The sequence below is a fragment of the Chiloscyllium plagiosum genome, unplaced genomic scaffold (assembly GCF_037043375.1).
Source record: "Chiloscyllium plagiosum isolate Xiang-an unplaced genomic scaffold, Cpla_swu_hap1 HiC_scaffold_111, whole genome shotgun sequence".
Classification (NCBI taxonomy): Eukaryota; Metazoa; Chordata; class Chondrichthyes; order Orectolobiformes; family Hemiscylliidae; genus Chiloscyllium; species Chiloscyllium plagiosum.
Window position 1 is genome coordinate 444,933 of NW_028270250.1, and position 19,124 is coordinate 464,056.

The 19,124-nt window shown below is 45.6% G+C and overlaps 8 non-coding genes across 8 annotated transcripts; all 8 read left to right on the plus strand.

Annotated features, from left to right (window-relative positions):
• The first annotated feature begins 1,678 nt into the window (after positions 1 to 1,678).
• On the plus strand, positions 1,679 to 1,760 carry trnal-uag (transfer RNA leucine (anticodon UAG)). Its single transcript has one exon. It is a non-coding gene; the product is annotated as a tRNA-Leu (tRNA).
• A 2,250-nt stretch (positions 1,761 to 4,010) lies between these two features.
• trnal-uag (transfer RNA leucine (anticodon UAG)) lies at positions 4,011 to 4,092 on the plus strand. The gene has a single exon. It is a non-coding gene; the product is annotated as a tRNA-Leu (tRNA).
• Positions 4,093 to 6,342: 2,250 nt separating this feature from the next.
• Positions 6,343 to 6,424, plus strand: trnal-uag (transfer RNA leucine (anticodon UAG)). Its single transcript has one exon. It is a non-coding gene; the product is annotated as a tRNA-Leu (tRNA).
• A 2,250-nt stretch (positions 6,425 to 8,674) lies between these two features.
• On the plus strand, positions 8,675 to 8,756 carry trnal-uag (transfer RNA leucine (anticodon UAG)). Its single transcript has one exon. It is a non-coding gene; the product is annotated as a tRNA-Leu (tRNA).
• A 2,250-nt stretch (positions 8,757 to 11,006) lies between these two features.
• trnal-uag (transfer RNA leucine (anticodon UAG)) lies at positions 11,007 to 11,088 on the plus strand. Its single transcript has one exon. It is a non-coding gene; the product is annotated as a tRNA-Leu (tRNA).
• A 2,250-nt stretch (positions 11,089 to 13,338) lies between these two features.
• Positions 13,339 to 13,420, plus strand: trnal-uag (transfer RNA leucine (anticodon UAG)). Its single transcript has one exon. It is a non-coding gene; the product is annotated as a tRNA-Leu (tRNA).
• Positions 13,421 to 15,670: 2,250 nt separating this feature from the next.
• trnal-uag (transfer RNA leucine (anticodon UAG)) lies at positions 15,671 to 15,752 on the plus strand. Its single transcript has one exon. It is a non-coding gene; the product is annotated as a tRNA-Leu (tRNA).
• A 2,250-nt stretch (positions 15,753 to 18,002) lies between these two features.
• trnal-uag (transfer RNA leucine (anticodon UAG)) lies at positions 18,003 to 18,084 on the plus strand. The gene has a single exon. It is a non-coding gene; the product is annotated as a tRNA-Leu (tRNA).
• Positions 18,085 to 19,124: the final 1,040 nt, after the last annotated feature.

The following is a 19,124-nucleotide window of genomic DNA, read 5'->3' on the forward strand; positions in this document are numbered from 1 at the left end:
CTGTCTCACATTTAGCATTCATGCTCGCTGTGTCTGAAAACGCATTTGGTTTGCCAGTTTTGTTTGTGTTCCGTGTTAAATGCTTTCTGTTTTGCGATTCGCTCAATACATTACGAATTAACAGGGTTTCTGAGGTAACTTCCAGCTGCAAAACTCCTCAACTGAGAATCTGGGAAAATTTCCCGCAGTATGGTCAGTCGGAGCAAAAGTAAGGAAGTCGTTCGTTTCTGCAGTGTTTCACAATGCTACTTGTCCGGTGAGCAGTCGAACAGACGAAATGATACTGCCACAGACTGCGACGGCAAGCTCCCCTAAAAAGTAATCCTTTACAGCCGGTGTAAGCAACACAATGTTATTGGCGCACACCGCGTGGAAACAGATACTTCGGTGTATCTCGTCCATGCTCACCACATAGCCATGATTAAACAAGTCCCATTAAACAACGAGCTATTGGAAACAGAAAGGTGAAAGGTAAAATGGCTTCAACTTTCAGTGCTGGGTGCCACTGAGCGTCCGCAGAGGCGACTGCGGCTGGTTTTTGTAGTGTAGTGGTCATCACGTTCGCCTTACGCGCGAAAGGTCCCCAGTACGAAACTGGGCAGAAACTGCTTTGCTCTTCAACTGTAGCATTTAACATGAACAAAAACGGTGCTTTTTTGCTTGCTTTCCCATCTGCAAACCTGCCTTCGAATTTGCTTGAACAAATCTGCTCTCGTAGTGAAATGTAATGCAACTCCATTTAATTACTGTGCAAAGTATTGTAAATTTTTCTCCAACCTGGTTGTGATCATATGCCATTCTGTTTGAGAGCTCTTCACATCGAGAACAAAAAGCACTCAAGGGCAGTTAGCACCTCTTCCGGAGTGGGGGGTGGGGTGAGCTAATTACCTTTTGACTTCTGTTACTACGTTCAGAAACTGTCTTTTAGATTGATGTGAACAGAAACTGCATTTCTAATAAGCACCGTGGAATTTAGCATAATTTATTGAGTCGCTTCTCGTCGACTCAGTTGGTATCCATGTGGCTCATATCCAGGTGTGAACATCTCTGCAGCGAATTGCACGGTTAAGGCAAAAAGGCAAGGAAAGTGGCATCTCGAACCGGCTCCGAGGTCAGAGCATCCTCACAATGTGCTCTGTCGTTCTCGGATTGTAATGCTACCTCCGGTTTTAGGGTGGAGAACATTCTTTGGGACTCTTATTCTGCAAAACAGACACAGTGACTGAAACGATGCTGCGCGGTATGATGTGGAACACGGCCAGCTCAGCTTTGTGCATTTTCCCTGTAGTCCGGTGTGTTTCATGTTCCGTGCAAACGTGAAAGTCGTCCTGTTTCGAGCAATGGGCGAAATCATTTAGCAAAGCAAGAATCGAAATTGCATTAATGTCAAGCAGCTCATGGTTATTTGACCAAATCATAAGCGAACATATATTCTCACGCACTCACAGATACAATTGTAGCTGAAAAGAGTCTGAGAAGATAGACTCAACTTAGCATTGATACTTATCTGGATTGATGGGCTATCATTGTCTGCAGCGAAATTAATATTGTAGACGGGCACATCCCAGCAGTTGTGCGAGTCGGAGAGGGATCATGGAACCCTTTTCACGTGACTTTGCATCTGTTGTTATGCAGCATCACAATTGGAAGTGCAAGAAAATGGGGAGCGCGGACGGCTGGTAGTGTGGCCGAGCGGTCTAAGGCGCTGGATTTAGGCTCCAGTCTCGACAGAGGCGTGGGTTCGAATCCCACCGCTGCCATTTTCTGCTGATCGTTAAAATGCTGTTTCGACTCCTGCTGCATTTCTGTTTAAAACTGAAGAAACATGTGTGTGCTTCCCGGGCAATTAACTGTGGTGTGGGAAAGTGCCGACTTTTCCGGTGTCTGTGCTGTCATGATCGTGCTCGCCTCCCGCGCGGAAAATCGCAAACAGCTCTGCTGTCCCAGACAAGTTGTGCGTTTACTAGAACCGAATGGAGGCTGTTATTTCATTGCTGCTGTGAAACAAAGTCCTGCGGTCGCTCGACTCGTCGTTATTTTGTTTTCTGAAATGGGAAAATCGTTCCAATGAATTGCGATGTCAAATGTTATTGAATTTCTCCCATTTCCTTCATTTCCGTCCTGGAGACATCGGAAGGGAAAGGTAATGTAATCGAGACTGTGATTGGTGAAATTCACTTTTTATGGCCCATTCTTATTGTGTTCTTTCTTTCTCTCTTTTCAGCATTGTCTGGGAAGTGGTGGTGCACTCAGGCTCCAGTATGTTTGAAAGAGCAGTTTGGAATTGCCCTGTTGTTAGTTGTGAGATTACTTTATGGCTCATGCCCCCGGCCTGTCTCACATTTAGCATTCATGCTCGCTGTGTCTGAAAACGCATTTGGTTTGCCAGTTTTGTTTGTGTTCCGTGTTAAATGCTTTCTGTTTTGCGATTCGCTCAATACATTACGAATTAACAGGGTTTCTGAGGTAACTTCCAGCTGCAAAACTCCTCAACTGAGAATCTGGGAAAATTTCCCGCAGTATGGTCAGTCGGAGCAAAAGTAAGGAAGTCGTTCGTTTCTGCAGTGTTTCACAATGCTACTTGTCCGGTGAGCAGTCGAACAGACGAAATGATACTGCCACAGACTGCGACGGCAAGCTCCCCTAAAAAGTAATCCTTTACAGCCGGTGTAAGCAACACAATGTTATTGGCGCACACCGCGTGGAAACAGATACTTCGGTGTATCTCGTCCATGCTCACCACATAGCCATGATTAAACAAGTCCCATTAAACAACGAGCTATTGGAAACAGAAAGGTGAAAGGTAAAATGGCTTCAACTTTCAGTGCTGGGTGCCACTGAGCGTCCGCAGAGGCGACTGCGGCTGGTTTTTGTAGTGTAGTGGTCATCACGTTCGCCTTACGCGCGAAAGGTCCCCAGTACGAAACTGGGCAGAAACTGCTTTGCTCTTCAACTGTAGCATTTAACATGAACAAAAACGGTGCTTTTTTGCTTGCTTTCCCATCTGCAAACCTGCCTTCGGATTTGCTTGAACAAATCTGCTCTCGTAGTGAAATGTAATGCAACTCCATTTAATTACTGTGCAAAGTATTGTAAACTTTTCTCCAACCTGGTTGTGATCATATGCCATTCTGTTTGAGAGCTCTTCACATCGAGAACAAAAAGCACTCAAGGGCAGTTAGCACCTCTTCCGGAGTGGGGGGTGGGGTGAGCTAATTACCTTTTGACTTCTGTTACTACGTTCAGAAACTGTCTTTTAGATTGATGTGAACAGAAACTGCATTTCTAATAAGCACCGTGGAATTTAGCATAATTTATTGAGTCGCTTCTCGTCGACTCAGTTGGTATCCATGTGGCTCATATCCAGGTGTGAACATCTCTGCAGCGAATTGCACGGTTAAGGCAAAAAGGCAAGGAAAGTGGCATCTCGAACCGGCTCCGAGGTCAGAGCATCCTCACAATGTGCTCTGTCGTTCTCGGATTGTAATGCTACCTCCGGTTTTAGGGTGGAGAACATTCTTTGGGACTCTTATTCTGCAAAACAGACACAGTGACTGAAACGATGCTGCGCGGTATGATGTGGAACACGGCCAGCTCAGCTTTGTGCATTTTCCCTGTAGTCCGGTGTGTTTCATGTTCCGTGCAAACGTGAAAGTCGTCCTGTTTCGAGCAATGGGCGAAATCATTTAGCAAAGCAAGAATCGAAATTGCATTAATGTCAAGCAGCTCATGGTTATTTGACCAAATCATAAGCGAACATATATTCTCACGCACTCACAGATACAATTGTAGCTGAAAAGAGTCTGAGAAGATAGACTCAACTTAGCATTGATACTTATCTGGATTGATGGGCTATCATTGTCTGCAGCGAAATTAATATTGTAGACGGGCACATCCCAGCAGTTGTGCGAGTCGGAGAGGGATCATGGAACCCTTTTCACGTGACTTTGCATCTGTTGTTATGCAGCATCACAATTGGAAGTGCAAGAAAATGGGGAGCGCGGACGGCTGGTAGTGTGGCCGAGCGGTCTAAGGCGCTGGATTTAGGCTCCAGTCTCGACAGAGGCGTGGGTTCGAATCCCACCGCTGCCATTTTCTGCTGATCGTTAAAATGCTGTTTCGACTCCTGCTGCATTTCTGTTTAAAACTGAAGAAACATGTGTGTGCTTCCCGGGCAATTAACTGTGGTGTGGGAAAGTGCCGACTTTTCCGGTGTCTGTGCTGTCATGATCGTGCTCGCCTCCCGCGCGGAAAATCGCAAACAGCTCTGCTGTCCCAGACAAGTTGTGCGTTTACTGGAACCGAATGGAGGCTGTTATTTCATTGCTGCTGTGAAACAAAGTCCTGCGGTCGCTCGACTCGTCGTTATTTTGTTTTCTGAAATGGGAAAATCGTTCCAATGAATTGCGATGTCAAATGTTATTGAATTTCTCCCATTTCCTTCATTTCCGTCCTGGAGACATCGGAAGGGAAAGGTAATGTAATCGAGACTGTGATTGGTGAAATTCACTTTTTATGGCCCATTCTTATTGTGTTCTTTCTTTCTCTCTTTTCAGCATTGTCTGGGAAGTGGTGGTGCACTCAGGCTCCAGTATGTTTGAAAGAGCAGTTTGGAATTGCCCTGTTGTTAGTTGTGAGATTACTTTATGGCTCATGCCCCCGGCCTGTCTCACATTTAGCATTCATGCTCGCTGTGTCTGAAAACGCATTTGGTTTGCCAGTTTTGTTTGTGTTCCGTATTAAATGCTTTCTGTTTTGCGATTCGCTCAATACATTACGAATTAACAGGGTTTCTGAGGTAACTTCCAGCTGCAAAACTCCTCAACTGAGAATCTGGGAAAATTTCCCGCAGTATGGTCAGTCGGAGCAAAAGTAAGGAAGTCGTTCGTTTCTGCAGTGTTTCACAATGCTACTTGTCCGGTGAGCAGTCGAACAGACGAAATGATACTGCCACAGACTGCGACGGCAAGCTCCCCTAAAAAGTAATCCTTTACAGCCGGTGTAAGCAACACAATGTTATTGGCGCACACCGCGTGGAAACAGATACTTCGGTGTATCTCGTCCATGCTCACCACATAGCCATGATTAAACAAGTCCCATGAAACAACGAGCTATTGGAAACAGAAAGGTGAAAGGTAAAATGGCTTCAACTTTCAGTGCTGGGTGCCACTGAGCCTCCGCAGAGGCGACTGCGGCTGGTTTTTGTAGTGTAGTGGTCATCACGTTCGCCTTACGCGCGAAAGGTCCCCAGTACGAAACTGGGCAGAAACTGCTTTGCTCTTCAACTGTAGCATTTAACATGAACAAAAACGGTGCTTTCTTGCTTGCTTTCCCATCTGCAAACCTGCCTTCGAATTTGCTTGAACAAATCTGCTCTCGTAGTGAAATGTAATGCAACTCCATTTAATTACTGTGCAAAGTATTGTAAATTTTTCTCCAACCTGGTTGTGATCATATGCCATTCTGTTTGAGAGCTCTTCACATCGAGAACAAAAAGCACTCAAGGGCAGTTAGCACCTCTTCCGGAGTGGGGGGTGGGGTGAGCTAATTACCTTTTGACTTCTGTTACTACGTTCAGAAACTGTCTTTTAGATTGATGTGAACAGAAACTGCATTTCTAATAAGCACCGTGGAATTTAGCATAATTTATTGAGTCGCTTCTCGTCGACTCAGTTGTTATCCATGTGGCTCATATCCAGGTGTGAACATCTCTGCAGCGAATTGCACGGTTAAGGCAAAAAGGCAAGGAAAGTGGCATCTCGAACCGGCTCCGAGGTCAGAGCATCCTCACAATGTGCTCTGTCGTTCTCGGATTGTAATGCTACCTCCGGTTTTAGGGTGGAGAACATTCTTTGGGACTCTTATTCTGCAAAACAGACACAGTGACTGAAACGATGCTGCGCGGTATGATGTGGAACACGGCCAGCTCAGCTTTGTGCATTTTCCCTGTAGTCCGGTGTGTTTCATGTTCCGTGCAAACGTGAAAGTCGTCCTGTTTCGAGCAATGGGCGAAATCATTTAGCAAAGCAAGAATCGAAATTGCATTAATGTCAAGCAGCTCATGGTTATTTGACCAAATCATAAGCGAACATATATTCTCACGCACTCACAGATACAATTGTAGCTTAAAAGAGTCTGAGAAGATAGACTCAACTTAGCATTGATACTTATCTGGATTGATGGGCTATCATTGTCTGCAGCGAAATTAATATTGTAGACGGGCACATCCCAGCAGTTGTGCGAGTCGGAGAGGGATCATGGAACCCTTTTCACGTGACTTTGCATCTGTTGTTATGCAGCATCACAATTGGAAGTGCAAGAAAATGGGGAGCGCGGACGGTTGGTAGTGTGGCCGAGCGGTCTAAGGCGCTGGATTTAGGCTCCAGTCTCGACAGAGGCGTGGGTTCGAATCCCACCGCTGCCATTTTCTGCTGATCGTTAAAATGCTGTTTCGACTCCTGCTGCATTTCTGTTTAAAACTGAAGAAACATGTGTGTGCTTCCCGGGCAATTAACTGTGGTGTGGGAAAGTGCCGACTTTTCCGGTGTCTGTGCTGTCATGATCGTGCTCGCCTCCCGCGCGGAAAATCGCAAACAGCTCTGCTGTCCCAGACAAGTTGTGCGTTTACTGGAACCGAATGGCGGCTGTTATTTCATTGCTGCTGTGAAACAAAGTCCTGCGGTCGCTCGACTCGTCGTTATTTTGTTTTCTGAAATGGGAAAATCGTTCCAATGAATTGCGATGTCAAATGTTATTGAATTTCTCCCATTTCCTTCATTTCCGTCCTGGAGACATCGGAAGGGAAAGGTAATGTAATCGAGACTGTGATTGGTGAAATTCACTTTTTATGGCCCATTCTTATTGTGTTCTTTCTTTCTCTCTTTTCAGCATTGTCTGGGAAGTGGTGGTGCACTCAGGCTCCAGTATGTTTGAAAGAGCAGTTTGGAATTGCCCTGTTGTTAGTTGTGAGATTACTTTATGGCTCATGCCCCCGGCCTGTCTCACATTTAGCATTCATGCTCGCTGTGTCTGAAAACGCATTTGGTTTGCCAGTTTTGTTTGTGTTCCGTGTTAAATGCTTTCTGTTTTGCGATTCGCTCAATACATTACGAATTAACAGGGTTTCTGAGGTAACTTCCAGCTGCAAAACTCCTCAACTGAGAATCTGGGAAAATTTCCCGCAGTATGGTCAGTCGGAGCAAAAGTAAGGAAGTCGTTCGTTTCTGCAGTGTTTCACAATGCTACTTGTCCGGTGAGCAGTCGAACAGACGAAATGATACTGCCACAGACTGCGACGGCAAGCTCCCCTAAAAAGTAATCCTTTACAGCCGGTGTAAGCAACACAATGTTATTGGCGCACACCGCGTGGAAACAGATACTTCGGTGTATCTCGTCCATGCTCACCACATAGCCATGATTAAACAAGTCCCATTAAACAACGAGCTATTGGAAACAGAAAGGTGAAAGGTAAAATGGCTTCAACTTTCAGTGCTGGGTGCCACTGAGCGTCCGCAGAGGCGACTGCGGCTGGTTTTTGTAGTGTAGTGGTCATCACGTTCGCCTTACGCGCGAAAGGTCCCCAGTACGAAACTGGGCAGAAACTGCTTTGCTCTTCAACTGTAGCATTTAACATGAACAAAAACGGTGCTTTTTTGCTTGCTTTCCCATCTGCAAACCTGCCTTCGGATTTGCTTGAACAAATCTGCTCTCGTAGTGAAATGTAATGCAACTCCATTTAATTACTGTGCAAAGTATTGTAAACTTTTCTCCAACCTGGTTGTGATCATATGCCATTCTGTTTGAGAGCTCTTCACATCGAGAACAAAAAGCACTCAAGGGCAGTTAGCACCTCTTCCGGAGTGGGGGGTGGGGTGAGCTAATTACCTTTTGACTTCTGTTACTACGTTCAGAAACTGTCTTTTAGATTGATGTGAACAGAAACTGCATTTCTAATAAGCACCGTGGAATTTAGCATAATTTATTGAGTCGCTTCTCGTCGACTCAGTTGGTATCCATGTGGCTCATATCCAGGTGTGAACATCTCTGCAGCGAATTGCACGGTTAAGGCAAAAAGGCAAGGAAAGTGGCATCTCGAACCGGCTCCGAGGTCAGAGCATCCTCACAATGTGCTCTGTCGTTCTCGGATTGTAATGCTACCTCCGGTTTTAGGGTGGAGAACATTCTTTGGGACTCTTATTCTGCAAAACAGACACAGTGACTGAAACGATGCTGCGCGGTATGATGTGGAACACGGCCAGCTCAGCTTTGTGCATTTTCCCTGTAGTCCGGTGTGTTTCATGTTCCGTGCAAACGTGAAAGTCGTCCTGTTTCGAGCAATGGGCGAAATCATTTAGCAAAGCAAGAATCGAAATTGCATTAATGTCAAGCAGCTCATGGTTATTTGACCAAATCATAAGCGAACATATATTCTCACGCACTCACAGATACAATTGTAGCTGAAAAGAGTCTGAGAAGATAGACTCAACTTAGCATTGATACTTATCTGGATTGATGGGCTATCATTGTCTGCAGCGAAATTAATATTGTAGACGGGCACATCCCAGCAGTTGTGCGAGTCGGAGAGGGATCATGGAACCCTTTTCACGTGACTTTGCATCTGTTGTTATGCAGCATCACAATTGGAAGTGCAAGAAAATGGGGAGCGCGGACGGCTGGTAGTGTGGCCGAGCGGTCTAAGGCGCTGGATTTAGGCTCCAGTCTCGACAGAGGCGTGGGTTCGAATCCCACCGCTGCCATTTTCTGCTGATCGTTAAAATGCTGTTTCGACTCCTGCTGCATTTCTGTTTAAAACTGAAGAAACATGTGTGTGCTTCCCGGGCAATTAACTGTGGTGTGGGAAAGTGCCGACTTTTCCGGTGTCTGTGCTGTCATGATCGTGCTCGCCTCCCGCGCGGAAAATCGCAAACAGCTCTGCTGTCCCAGACAAGTTGTGCGTTTACTGGAACCGAATGGAGGCTGTTATTTCATTGCTGCTGTGAAACAAAGTCCTGCGGTCGCTCGACTCGTCGTTATTTTGTTTTCTGAAATGGGAAAATCGTTCCAATGAATTGCGATGTCAAATGTTATTGAATTTCTCCCATTTCCTTCATTTCCGTCCTGGAGACATCGGAAGGGAAAGGTAATGTAATCGAGACTGTGATTGGTGAAATTCACTTTTTATGGCCCATTCTTATTGTGTTCTTTCTTTCTCTCTTTTCAGCATTGTCTGGGAAGTGGTGGTGCACTCAGGCTCCAGTATGTTTGAAAGAGCAGTTTGGAATTGCCCTGTTGTTAGTTGTGAGATTACTTTATGGCTCATGCCCCCGGCCTGTCTCACATTTAGCATTCATGCTCGCTGTGTCTGAAAACGCATTTGGTTTGCCAGTTTTGTTTGTGTTCCGTGTTAAATGCTTTCTGTTTTGCGATTCGCTCAATACATTACGAATTAACAGGGTTTCTGAGGTAACTTCCAGCTGCAAAACTCCTCAACTGAGAATCTGGGAAAATTTCCCGCAGTATGGTCAGTCGGAGCAAAAGTAAGGAAGTCGTTCGTTTCTGCAGTGTTTCACAATGCTACTTGTCCGGTGAGCAGTCGAACAGACGAAATGATACTGCCACAGACTGCGACGGCAAGCTCCCCTAAAAAGTAATCCTTTACAGCCGGTGTAAGCAACACAATGTTATTGGCGCACACCGCGTGGAAACAGATACTTCGGTGTATCTCGTCCATGCTCACCACATAGCCATGATTAAACAAGTCCCATGAAACAACGAGCTATTGGAAACAGAAAGGTGAAAGGTAAAATGGCTTCAACTTTCAGTGCTGGGTGCCACTGAGCGTCCGCAGAGGCGACTGCGGCTGGTTTTTGTAGTGTAGTGGTCATCACGTTCGCCTTACGCGCGAAAGGTCCCCAGTACGAAACTGGGCAGAAACTGCTTTGCTCTTCAACTGTAGCATTTAACATGAACAAAAACGGTGCTTTTTTGCTTGCTTTCCCATCTGCAAACCTGCCTTCGGATTTGCTTGAACAAATCTGCTCTCGTAGTGAAATGTAATGCAACTCCATTTAATTACTGTGCAAAGTATTGTAAATTTTTCTCCAACCTGGTTGTGATCATATGCCATTCTGTTTGAGAGCTCTTCACATCGAGAACAAAAAGCACTCAAGGGCAGTTAGCACCTCTTCCGGAGTGGGGGGTGGGGTGAGCTAATTACCTTTTGACTTCTGTTACTACGTTCAGAAACTGTCTTTTAGATTGATGTGAACAGAAACTGCATTTCTAATAAGCACCGTGGAATTTAGCATAATTTATTGAGTCGCTTCTCGTCGACTCAGTTGGTATCCATGTGGCTCATATCCAGGTGTGAACATCTCTGCAGCGAATTGCACGGTTAAGGCAAAAAGGCAAGGAAAGTGGCATCTCGAACCGGCTCCGAGGTCAGAGCATCCTCACAATGTGCTCTGTCGTTCTCGGATTGTAATGCTACCTCCGGTTTTAGGGTGGAGAACATTCTTTGGGACTCTTATTCTGCAAAACAGACACAGTGACTGAAACGATGCTGCGCGGTATGATGTGGAACACGGCCAGCTCAGCTTTGTGCATTTTCCCTGTAGTCCGGTGTGTTTCATGTTCCGTGCAAACGTGAAAGTCGTCCTGTTTCGAGCAATGGGCGAAATCATTTAGCAAAGCAAGAATCGAAATTGCATTAATGTCAAGCAGCTCATGGTTATTTGACCAAATCATAAGCGAACATATATTCTCACGCACTCACAGATACAATTGTAGCTGAAAAGAGTCTGAGAAGATAGACTCAACTTAGCATTGATACTTATCTGGATTGATGGGCTATCATTGTCTGCAGCGAAATTAATATTGTAGACGGGCACATCCCAGCAGTTGTGCGAGTCGGAGAGGGATCATGGAACCCTTTTCACGTGACTTTGCATCTGTTGTTATGCAGCATCACAATTGGAAGTGCAAGAAAATGGGGAGCGCAGACGGCTGGTAGTGTGGCCGAGCGGTCTAAGGCGCTGGATTTAGGCTCCAGTCTCGACAGAGGCGTGGGTTCGAATCCCACCGCTGCCATTTTCTGCTGATCGTTAAAATGCTGTTTCGACTCCTGCTGCATTTCTGTTTAAAACTGAAGAAACATGTGTGTGCTTCCCGGGCAATTAACTGTGGTGTGGGAAAGTGCCGACTTTTCCGGTGTCTGTGCTGTCATGATCGTGCTCGCCTCCCGCGCGGAAAATCGCAAACAGCTCTGCTGTCCCAGACAAGTTGTGCGTTTACTGGAACCGAATGGAGGCTGTTATTTCATTGCTGCTGTGAAACAAAGTCCTGCGGTCGCTCGACTCGTCGTTATTTTGTTTTCTGAAATGGGAAAATCGTTCCAATGAATTGCGATGTCAAATGTTATTGAATTTCTCCCATTTCCTTCATTTCCGTCCTGGCGACATCGGAAGGGAAAGGTAATGTAATCGAGACTGTGATTGGTGAAATTCACTTTTTATGGCCCATTCTTATTGTGTTCTTTCTTTCTCTCTTTTCAGCATTGTCTGGGAAGTGGTGGTGCACTCAGGCTCCAGTATGTTTGAAAGAGCAGTTTGGAATTGCCCTGTTGTTAGTTGTGAGATTACTTTATGGCTCATGCCCCCGGCCTGTCTCACATTTAGCATTCATGCTCGCTGTGTCTGAAAACGCATTTGGTTTGCCAGTTTTGTTTGTGTTCCGTGTTAAATGCTTTCTGTTTTGCGATTCGCTCAATACATTACGAATTAACAGGGTTTCTGAGGTAACTTCCAGCTGCAAAACTCCTCAACTGAGAATCTGGGAAAATTTCCCGCAGTATGGTCAGTCGGAGCAAAAGTAAGGAAGTCGTTCGTTTCTGCAGTGTTTCACAATGCTACTTGTCCGGTGAGCAGTCGAACAGACGAAATGATACTGCCACAGACTGCGACGGCAAGCTCCCCTAAAAAGTAATCCTTTACAGCCGGTGTAAGCAACACAATGTTATTGGCGCACACCGCGTGGAAACAGATACTTCGGTGTATCTCGTCCATGCTCACCACATAGCCATGATTAAACAAGTCCCATTAAACAACGAGCTATTGGAAACAGAAAGGTGAAAGGTAAAATGGCTTCAACTTTCAGTGCTGGGTGCCACTGAGCGTCCGCAGAGGCGACTGCGGCTGGTTTTTGTAGTGTAGTGGTCATCACGTTCGCCTTACGCGCGAAAGGTCCCCAGTACGAAACTGGGCAGAAACTGCTTTGCTCTTCAACTGTAGCATTTAACATGAACAAAAACGGTGCTTTTTTGCTTGCTTTCCCATCTGCAAACCTGCCTTCGGATTTGCTTGAACAAATCTGCTCTCGTAGTGAAATGTAATGCAACTCCATTTAATTACTGTGCAAAGTATTGTAAACTTTTCTCCAACCTGGTTGTGATCATATGCCATTCTGTTTGAGAGCTCTTCACATCGAGAACAAAAAGCACTCAAGGGCAGTTAGCACCTCTTCCGGAGTGGGGGGTGGGGTGAGCTAATTACCTTTTGACTTCTGTTACTACGTTCAGAAACTGTCTTTTAGATTGATGTGAACAGAAACTGCATTTCTAATAAGCACCGTGGAATTTAGCATAATTTATTGAGTCGCTTCTCGTCGACTCAGTTGGTATCCATGTGGCTCATATCCAGGTGTGAACATCTCTGCAGCGAATTGCACGGTTAAGGCAAAAAGGCAAGGAAAGTGGCATCTCGAACCGGCTCCGAGGTCAGAGCATCCTCACAATGTGCTCTGTCGTTCTCGGATTGTAATGCTACCTCCGGTTTTAGGGTGGAGAACATTCTTTGGGACTCTTATTCTGCAAAACAGACACAGTGACTGAAACGATGCTGCGCGGTATGATGTGGAACACGGCCAGCTCAGCTTTGTGCATTTTCCCTGTAGTCCGGTGTGTTTCATGTTCCGTGCAAACGTGAAAGTCGTCCTGTTTCGAGCAATGGGCGAAATCATTTAGCAAAGCAAGAATCGAAATTGCATTAATGTCAAGCAGCTCATGGTTATTTGACCAAATCATAAGCGAACATATATTCTCACGCACTCACAGATACAATTGTAGCTGAAAAGAGTCTGAGAAGATAGACTCAACTTAGCATTGATACTTATCTGGATTGATGGGCTATCATTGTCTGCAGCGAAATTAATATTGTAGACGGGCACATCCCAGCAGTTGTGCGAGTCGGAGAGGGATCATGGAACCCTTTTCACGTGACTTTGCATCTGTTGTTATGCAGCATCACAATTGGAAGTGCAAGAAAATGGGGAGCGCGGACGGCTGGTAGTGTGGCCGAGCGGTCTAAGGCGCTGGATTTAGGCTCCAGTCTCGACAGAGGCGTGGGTTCGAATCCCACCGCTGCCATTTTCTGCTGATCGTTAAAATGCTGTTTCGACTCCTGCTGCATTTCTGTTTAAAACTGAAGAAACATGTGTGTGCTTCCCGGGCAATTAACTGTGGTGTGGGAAAGTGCCGACTTTTCCGGTGTCTGTGCTGTCATGATCGTGCTCGCCTCCCGCGCGGAAAATCGCAAACAGCTCTGCTGTCCCAGACAAGTTGTGCGTTTACTGGAACCGAATGGAGGCTGTTATTTCATTGCTGCTGTGAAACAAAGTCCTGCGGTCGCTCGACTCGTCGTTATTTTGTTTTCTGAAATGGGAAAATCGTTCCAATGAATTGCGATGTCAAATGTTATTGAATTTCTCCCATTTCCTTCATTTCCGTCCTGGAGACATCGGAAGGGAAAGGTAATGTAATCGAGACTGTGATTGGTGAAATTCACTTTTTATGGCCCATTCTTATTGTGTTCTTTCTTTCTCTCTTTTCAGCATTGTCTGGGAAGTGGTGGTGCACTCAGGCTCCAGTATGTTTGAAAGAGCAGTTTGGAATTGCCCTGTTGTTAGTTGTGAGATTACTTTATGGCTCATGCCCCCGGCCTGTCTCACATTTAGCATTCATGCTCGCTGTGTCTGAAAACGCATTTGGTTTGCCAGTTTTGTTTGTGTTCCGTGTTAAATGCTTTCTGTTTTGCGATTCGCTCAATACATTACGAATTAACAGGGTTTCTGAGGTAACTTCCAGCTGCAAAACTCCTCAACTGAGAATCTGGGAAAATTTCCCGCAGTATGGTCAGTCGGAGCAAAAGTAAGGAAGTCGTTCGTTTCTGCAGTGTTTCACAATGCTACTTGTCCGGTGAGCAGTCGAACAGACGAAATGATACTGCCACAGACTGCGACGGCAAGCTCCCCTAAAAAGTAATCCTTTACAGCCGGTGTAAGCAACACAATGTTATTGGCGCACACCGCGTGGAAACAGATACTTCGGTGTATCTCGTCCATGCTCACCACATAGCCATGATTAAACAAGTCCCATTAAACAACGAGCTATTGGAAACAGAAAGGTGAAAGGTAAAATGGCTTCAACTTTCAGTGCTGGGTGCCACTGAGCGTCCGCAGAGGCGACTGCGGCTGGTTTTTGTAGTGTAGTGGTCATCACGTTCGCCTTACGCGCGAAAGGTCCCCAGTACGAAACTGGGCAGAAACTGCTTTGCTCTTCAACTGTAGCATTTAACATGAACAAAAACGGTGCTTTTTTGCTTGCTTTCCCATCTGCAAACCTGCCTTCGGATTTGCTTGAACAAATCTGCTCTCGTAGTGAAATGTAATGCAACTCCATTTAATTACTGTGCAAAGTATTGTAAACTTTTCTCCAACCTGGTTGTGATCATATGCCATTCTGTTTGAGAGCTCTTCACATCGAGAACAAAAAGCACTCAAGGGCAGTTAGCACCTCTTCCGGAGTGGGGGGTGGGGTGAGCTAATTACCTTTTGACTTCTGTTACTACGTTCAGAAACTGTCTTTTAGATTGATGTGAACAGAAACTGCATTTCTAATAAGCACCGTGGAATTTAGCATAATTTATTGAGTCGCTTCTCGTCGACTCAGTTGGTATCCATGTGGCTCATATCCAGGTGTGAACATCTCTGCAGCGAATTGCACGGTTAAGGCAAAAAGGCAAGGAAAGTGGCATCTCGAACCGGCTCCGAGGTCAGAGCATCCTCACAATGTGCTCTGTCGTTCTCGGATTGTAATGCTACCTCCGGTTTTAGGGTGGAGAACATTCTTTGGGACTCTTATTCTGCAAAACAGACACAGTGACTGAAACGATGCTGCGCGGTATGATGTGGAACACGGCCAGCTCAGCTTTGTGCATTTTCCCTGTAGTCCGGTGTGTTTCATGTTCCGTGCAAACGTGAAAGTCGTCCTGTTTCGAGCAATGGGCGAAATCATTTAGCAAAGCAAGAATCGAAATTGCATTAATGTCAAGCAGCTCATGGTTATTTGACCAAATCATAAGCGAACATATATTCTCACGCACTCACAGATACAATTGTAGCTGAAAAGAGTCTGAGAAGATAGACTCAACTTAGCATTGATACTTATCTGGATTGATGGGCTATCATTGTCTGCAGCGAAATTAATATTGTAGACGGGCACATCCCAGCAGTTGTGCGAGTCGGAGAGGGATCATGGAACCCTTTTCACGTGACTTTGCATCTGTTGTTATGCAGCATCACAATTGGAAGTGCAAGAAAATGGGGAGCGCGGACGGCTGGTAGTGTGGCCGAGCGGTCTAAGGCGCTGGATTTAGGCTCCAGTCTCGACAGAGGCGTGGGTTCGAATCCCACCGCTGCCATTTTCTGCTGATCGTTAAAATGCTGTTTCGACTCCTGCTGCATTTCTGTTTAAAACTGAAGAAACATGTGTGTGCTTCCCGGGCAATTAACTGTGGTGTGGGAAAGTGCCGACTTTTCCGGTGTCTGTGCTGTCATGATCGTGCTCGCCTCCCGCGCGGAAAATCGCAAACAGCTCTGCTATCCCAGACAAGTTGTGCGTTTACTAGAACCGAATGGAGGCTGTTATTTCATTGCTGCTGTGAAACAAAGTCCTGCGGTCGCTCGACTCGTCGTTATTTTGTTTTCTGAAATGGGAAAATCGTTCCAATGAATTGCGATGTCAAATGTTATTGAATTTCTCCCATTTCCTTCATTTCCGTCCTGGAGACATCGGAAGGGAAAGGTAATGTAATCGAGACTGTGATTGGTGAAATTCACTTTTTATGGCCCATTCTTATTGTGTTCTTTCTTTCTCTCTTTTCAGCATTGTCTGGGAAGTGGTGGTGCACTCAGGCTCCAGTATGTTTGAAAGAGCAGTTTGGAATTGCCCTGTTGTTAGTTGTGAGATTACTTTATGGCTCATGCCCCCGGCCTGTCTCACATTTAGCATTCATGCTCGCTGTGTCTGAAAACGCATTTGGTTTGCCAGTTTTGTTTGTGTTCCGTGTTAAATGCTTTCTGTTTTGCGATTCGCTCAATACATTACGAATTAACAGGGTTTCTGAGGTAACTTCCAGCTGCAAAACTCCTCAACTGAGAATCTGGGAAAATTTCCCGCAGTATGGTCAGTCGGAGCAAAAGTAAGGAAGTCGTTCGTTTCTGCAGTGTTTCACAATGCTACTTGTCCGGTGAGCAGTCGAACAGACGAAATGATACTGCCACAGACTGCGACGGCAAGCTCCCCTAAAAAGTAATCCTTTACAGCCGGTGTAAGCAACACAATGTTATTGGCGCACACCGCGTGGAAACAGATACTTCGGTGTATCTCGTCCATGCTCACCACATAGCCATGATTAAACAAGTCCCATTAAACAACGAGCTATTGGAAACAGAAAGGTGAAAGGTAAAATGGCTTCAACTTTCAGTGCTGGGTGCCACTGAGCGTCCGCAGAGGCGACTGCGGCTGGTTTTTGTAGTGTAGTGGTCATCACGTTCGCCTTACGCGCGAAAGGTCCCCAGTACGAAACTGGGCAGAAACTGCTTTGCTCTTCAACTGTAGCATTTAACATGAACAAAAACGGTGCTTTTTTGCTTGCTTTCCCATCTGCAAACCTGCCTTCGGATTTGCTTGAACAAATCTGCTCTCGTAGTGAAATGTAATGCAACTCCATTTAATTACTGTGCAAAGTATTGTAAACTTTTCTCCAACCTGGTTGTGATCATATGCCATTCTGTTTGAGAGCTCTTCACATCGAGAACAAAAAGCACTCAAGGGCAGTTAGCACCTCTTCCGGAGTGGGGGGTGGGGTGAGCTAATTACCTTTTGACTTCTGTTACTACGTTCAGAAACTGTCTTTTAGATTGATGTGAACAGAAACTGCATTTCTAATAAGCACCGTGGAATTTAGCATAATTTATTGAGTCGCTTCTCGTCGACTCAGTTGGTATCCATGTGGCTCATATCCAGGTGTGAACATCTCTGCAGCGAATTGCACGGTTAAGGCAAAAAGGCAAGGAAAGTGGCATCTCGAACCGGCTCCGAGGTCAGAGCATCCTCACAATGTGCTCTGTCGTTCTCGGATTGTAATGCTACCTCCGGTTTTAGGGTGGAGAACATTCTTTGGGACTCTTATTCTGCAAAACAGACACAGTGACTGAAACGATGCTGCGCGGTATGATGTGGAACACGGCCAGCTCAGCTTTGTGCATTTTCCCTGTAGTCCGGTGTGTTTCATGTTCCGTGCAAACGTGAAAGTCGTCCTGTTTCGAGCAATGGGCGAAATCATTTAGCAAAGCAAGAATCGAAATTGCATTAATGTCAAGCAGCTCATGGTTATTTGACCAAATCATAAGCGAACATATATTCTCACGCACTCACAGATACAATTGTAGCTGAAAAGAGTCTGAGAAGATAGACTCAACTTAGCATTGATACTTATCTGGATTGATGGGCTATCATTGTCTGCAGCGAAATTAATATTGTAGACGGGCACATCCCAGCAGTTGTGCGAGTCGGAGAGGGATCATGGAACCCTTTTCACGTGACTTTGCATCTGTTGTTATGCAGCATCACAATTGGAAGTGCAAGAAAATGGGGAGCGCGGACGGCTGGTAGTGTGGCCGAGCGGTCTAAGGCGCTGGATTTAGGCTCCAGTCTCGACAGAGGCGTGGGTTCAAATCCCACCGCTGCCATTTTCTGCTGATCGTTAAAATGCTGTTTCGACTCCTGCTGCATTTCTGTTTAAAACTGAAGAAACATGTGTGTGCTTCCCGGGCAATTAACTGTGGTGTGGGAAAGTGCCGACTTTTCCGGTGTCTGTGCTGTCATGATCGTGCTCGCCTCCCGCGCGGAAAATCGCAAACAGCTCTGCTGTCCCAGACAAGTTGTGCGTTTACTGGAACCGAATGGAGGCTGTTATTTCATTGCTGCTGTGAAACAAAGTCCTGCGGTCGCTCGACTCGTCGTTATTTTGTTTTCTGAAATGGGAAAATCGTTCCAATGAATTGCGATGTCAAATGTTATTGAATTTCTCCCATTTCCTTCATTTCCGTCCTGGAGACATCGGAAGGGAAAGGTAATGTAATCGAGACTGTGATTGGTGAAATTCACTTTTTATGGCCCATTCTTATTGTGTTCTTTCTTTCTCTCTTTTCAGCATTGTCTGGGAAGTGGTGGTGCACTCAGGCTCCAGTATGTTTGAAAGAGCAGTTTGGAATTGCCCTGTTGTTAGTTGTGAGATTACTTTATGGCTCATGCCCCCGGCCTGTCTCACATTTAGCATTCATGCTCGCTGTGTCTGAAAACGCATTTGGTTTGCCAGTTTTGTTTGTGTTCCGTGTTAAATGCTTTCTGTTTTGCGATTCGCTCAATACATTACGAATTAACAGGGTTTCTGAGGTAACTTCCAGCTGCAAAACTCCTCAACTGAGAATCTGGGAAAATTTCCCGCAGTATGGTCAGTCGGAGCAAAAGTAAGGAAGTCGTTCGTTTCTGCAGTGTTTCACAATGCTACTTGTCCGGTGAGCAGTCGAACAGATGAAATGATACTGCCACAGACTGCGACGGCAAGCTCCCCTAAAAAGTAATCCTTTACAGCCGGTGTAAGCAACACAATGTTATTGGCGCACACCGCGTGGAAACAGATACTTCGGTGTATCTCGTCCATGCTCACCACATAGCCATGATTAAACAAGTCCCATTAAACAACGAGCTATTGGAAACAGAAAGGTGA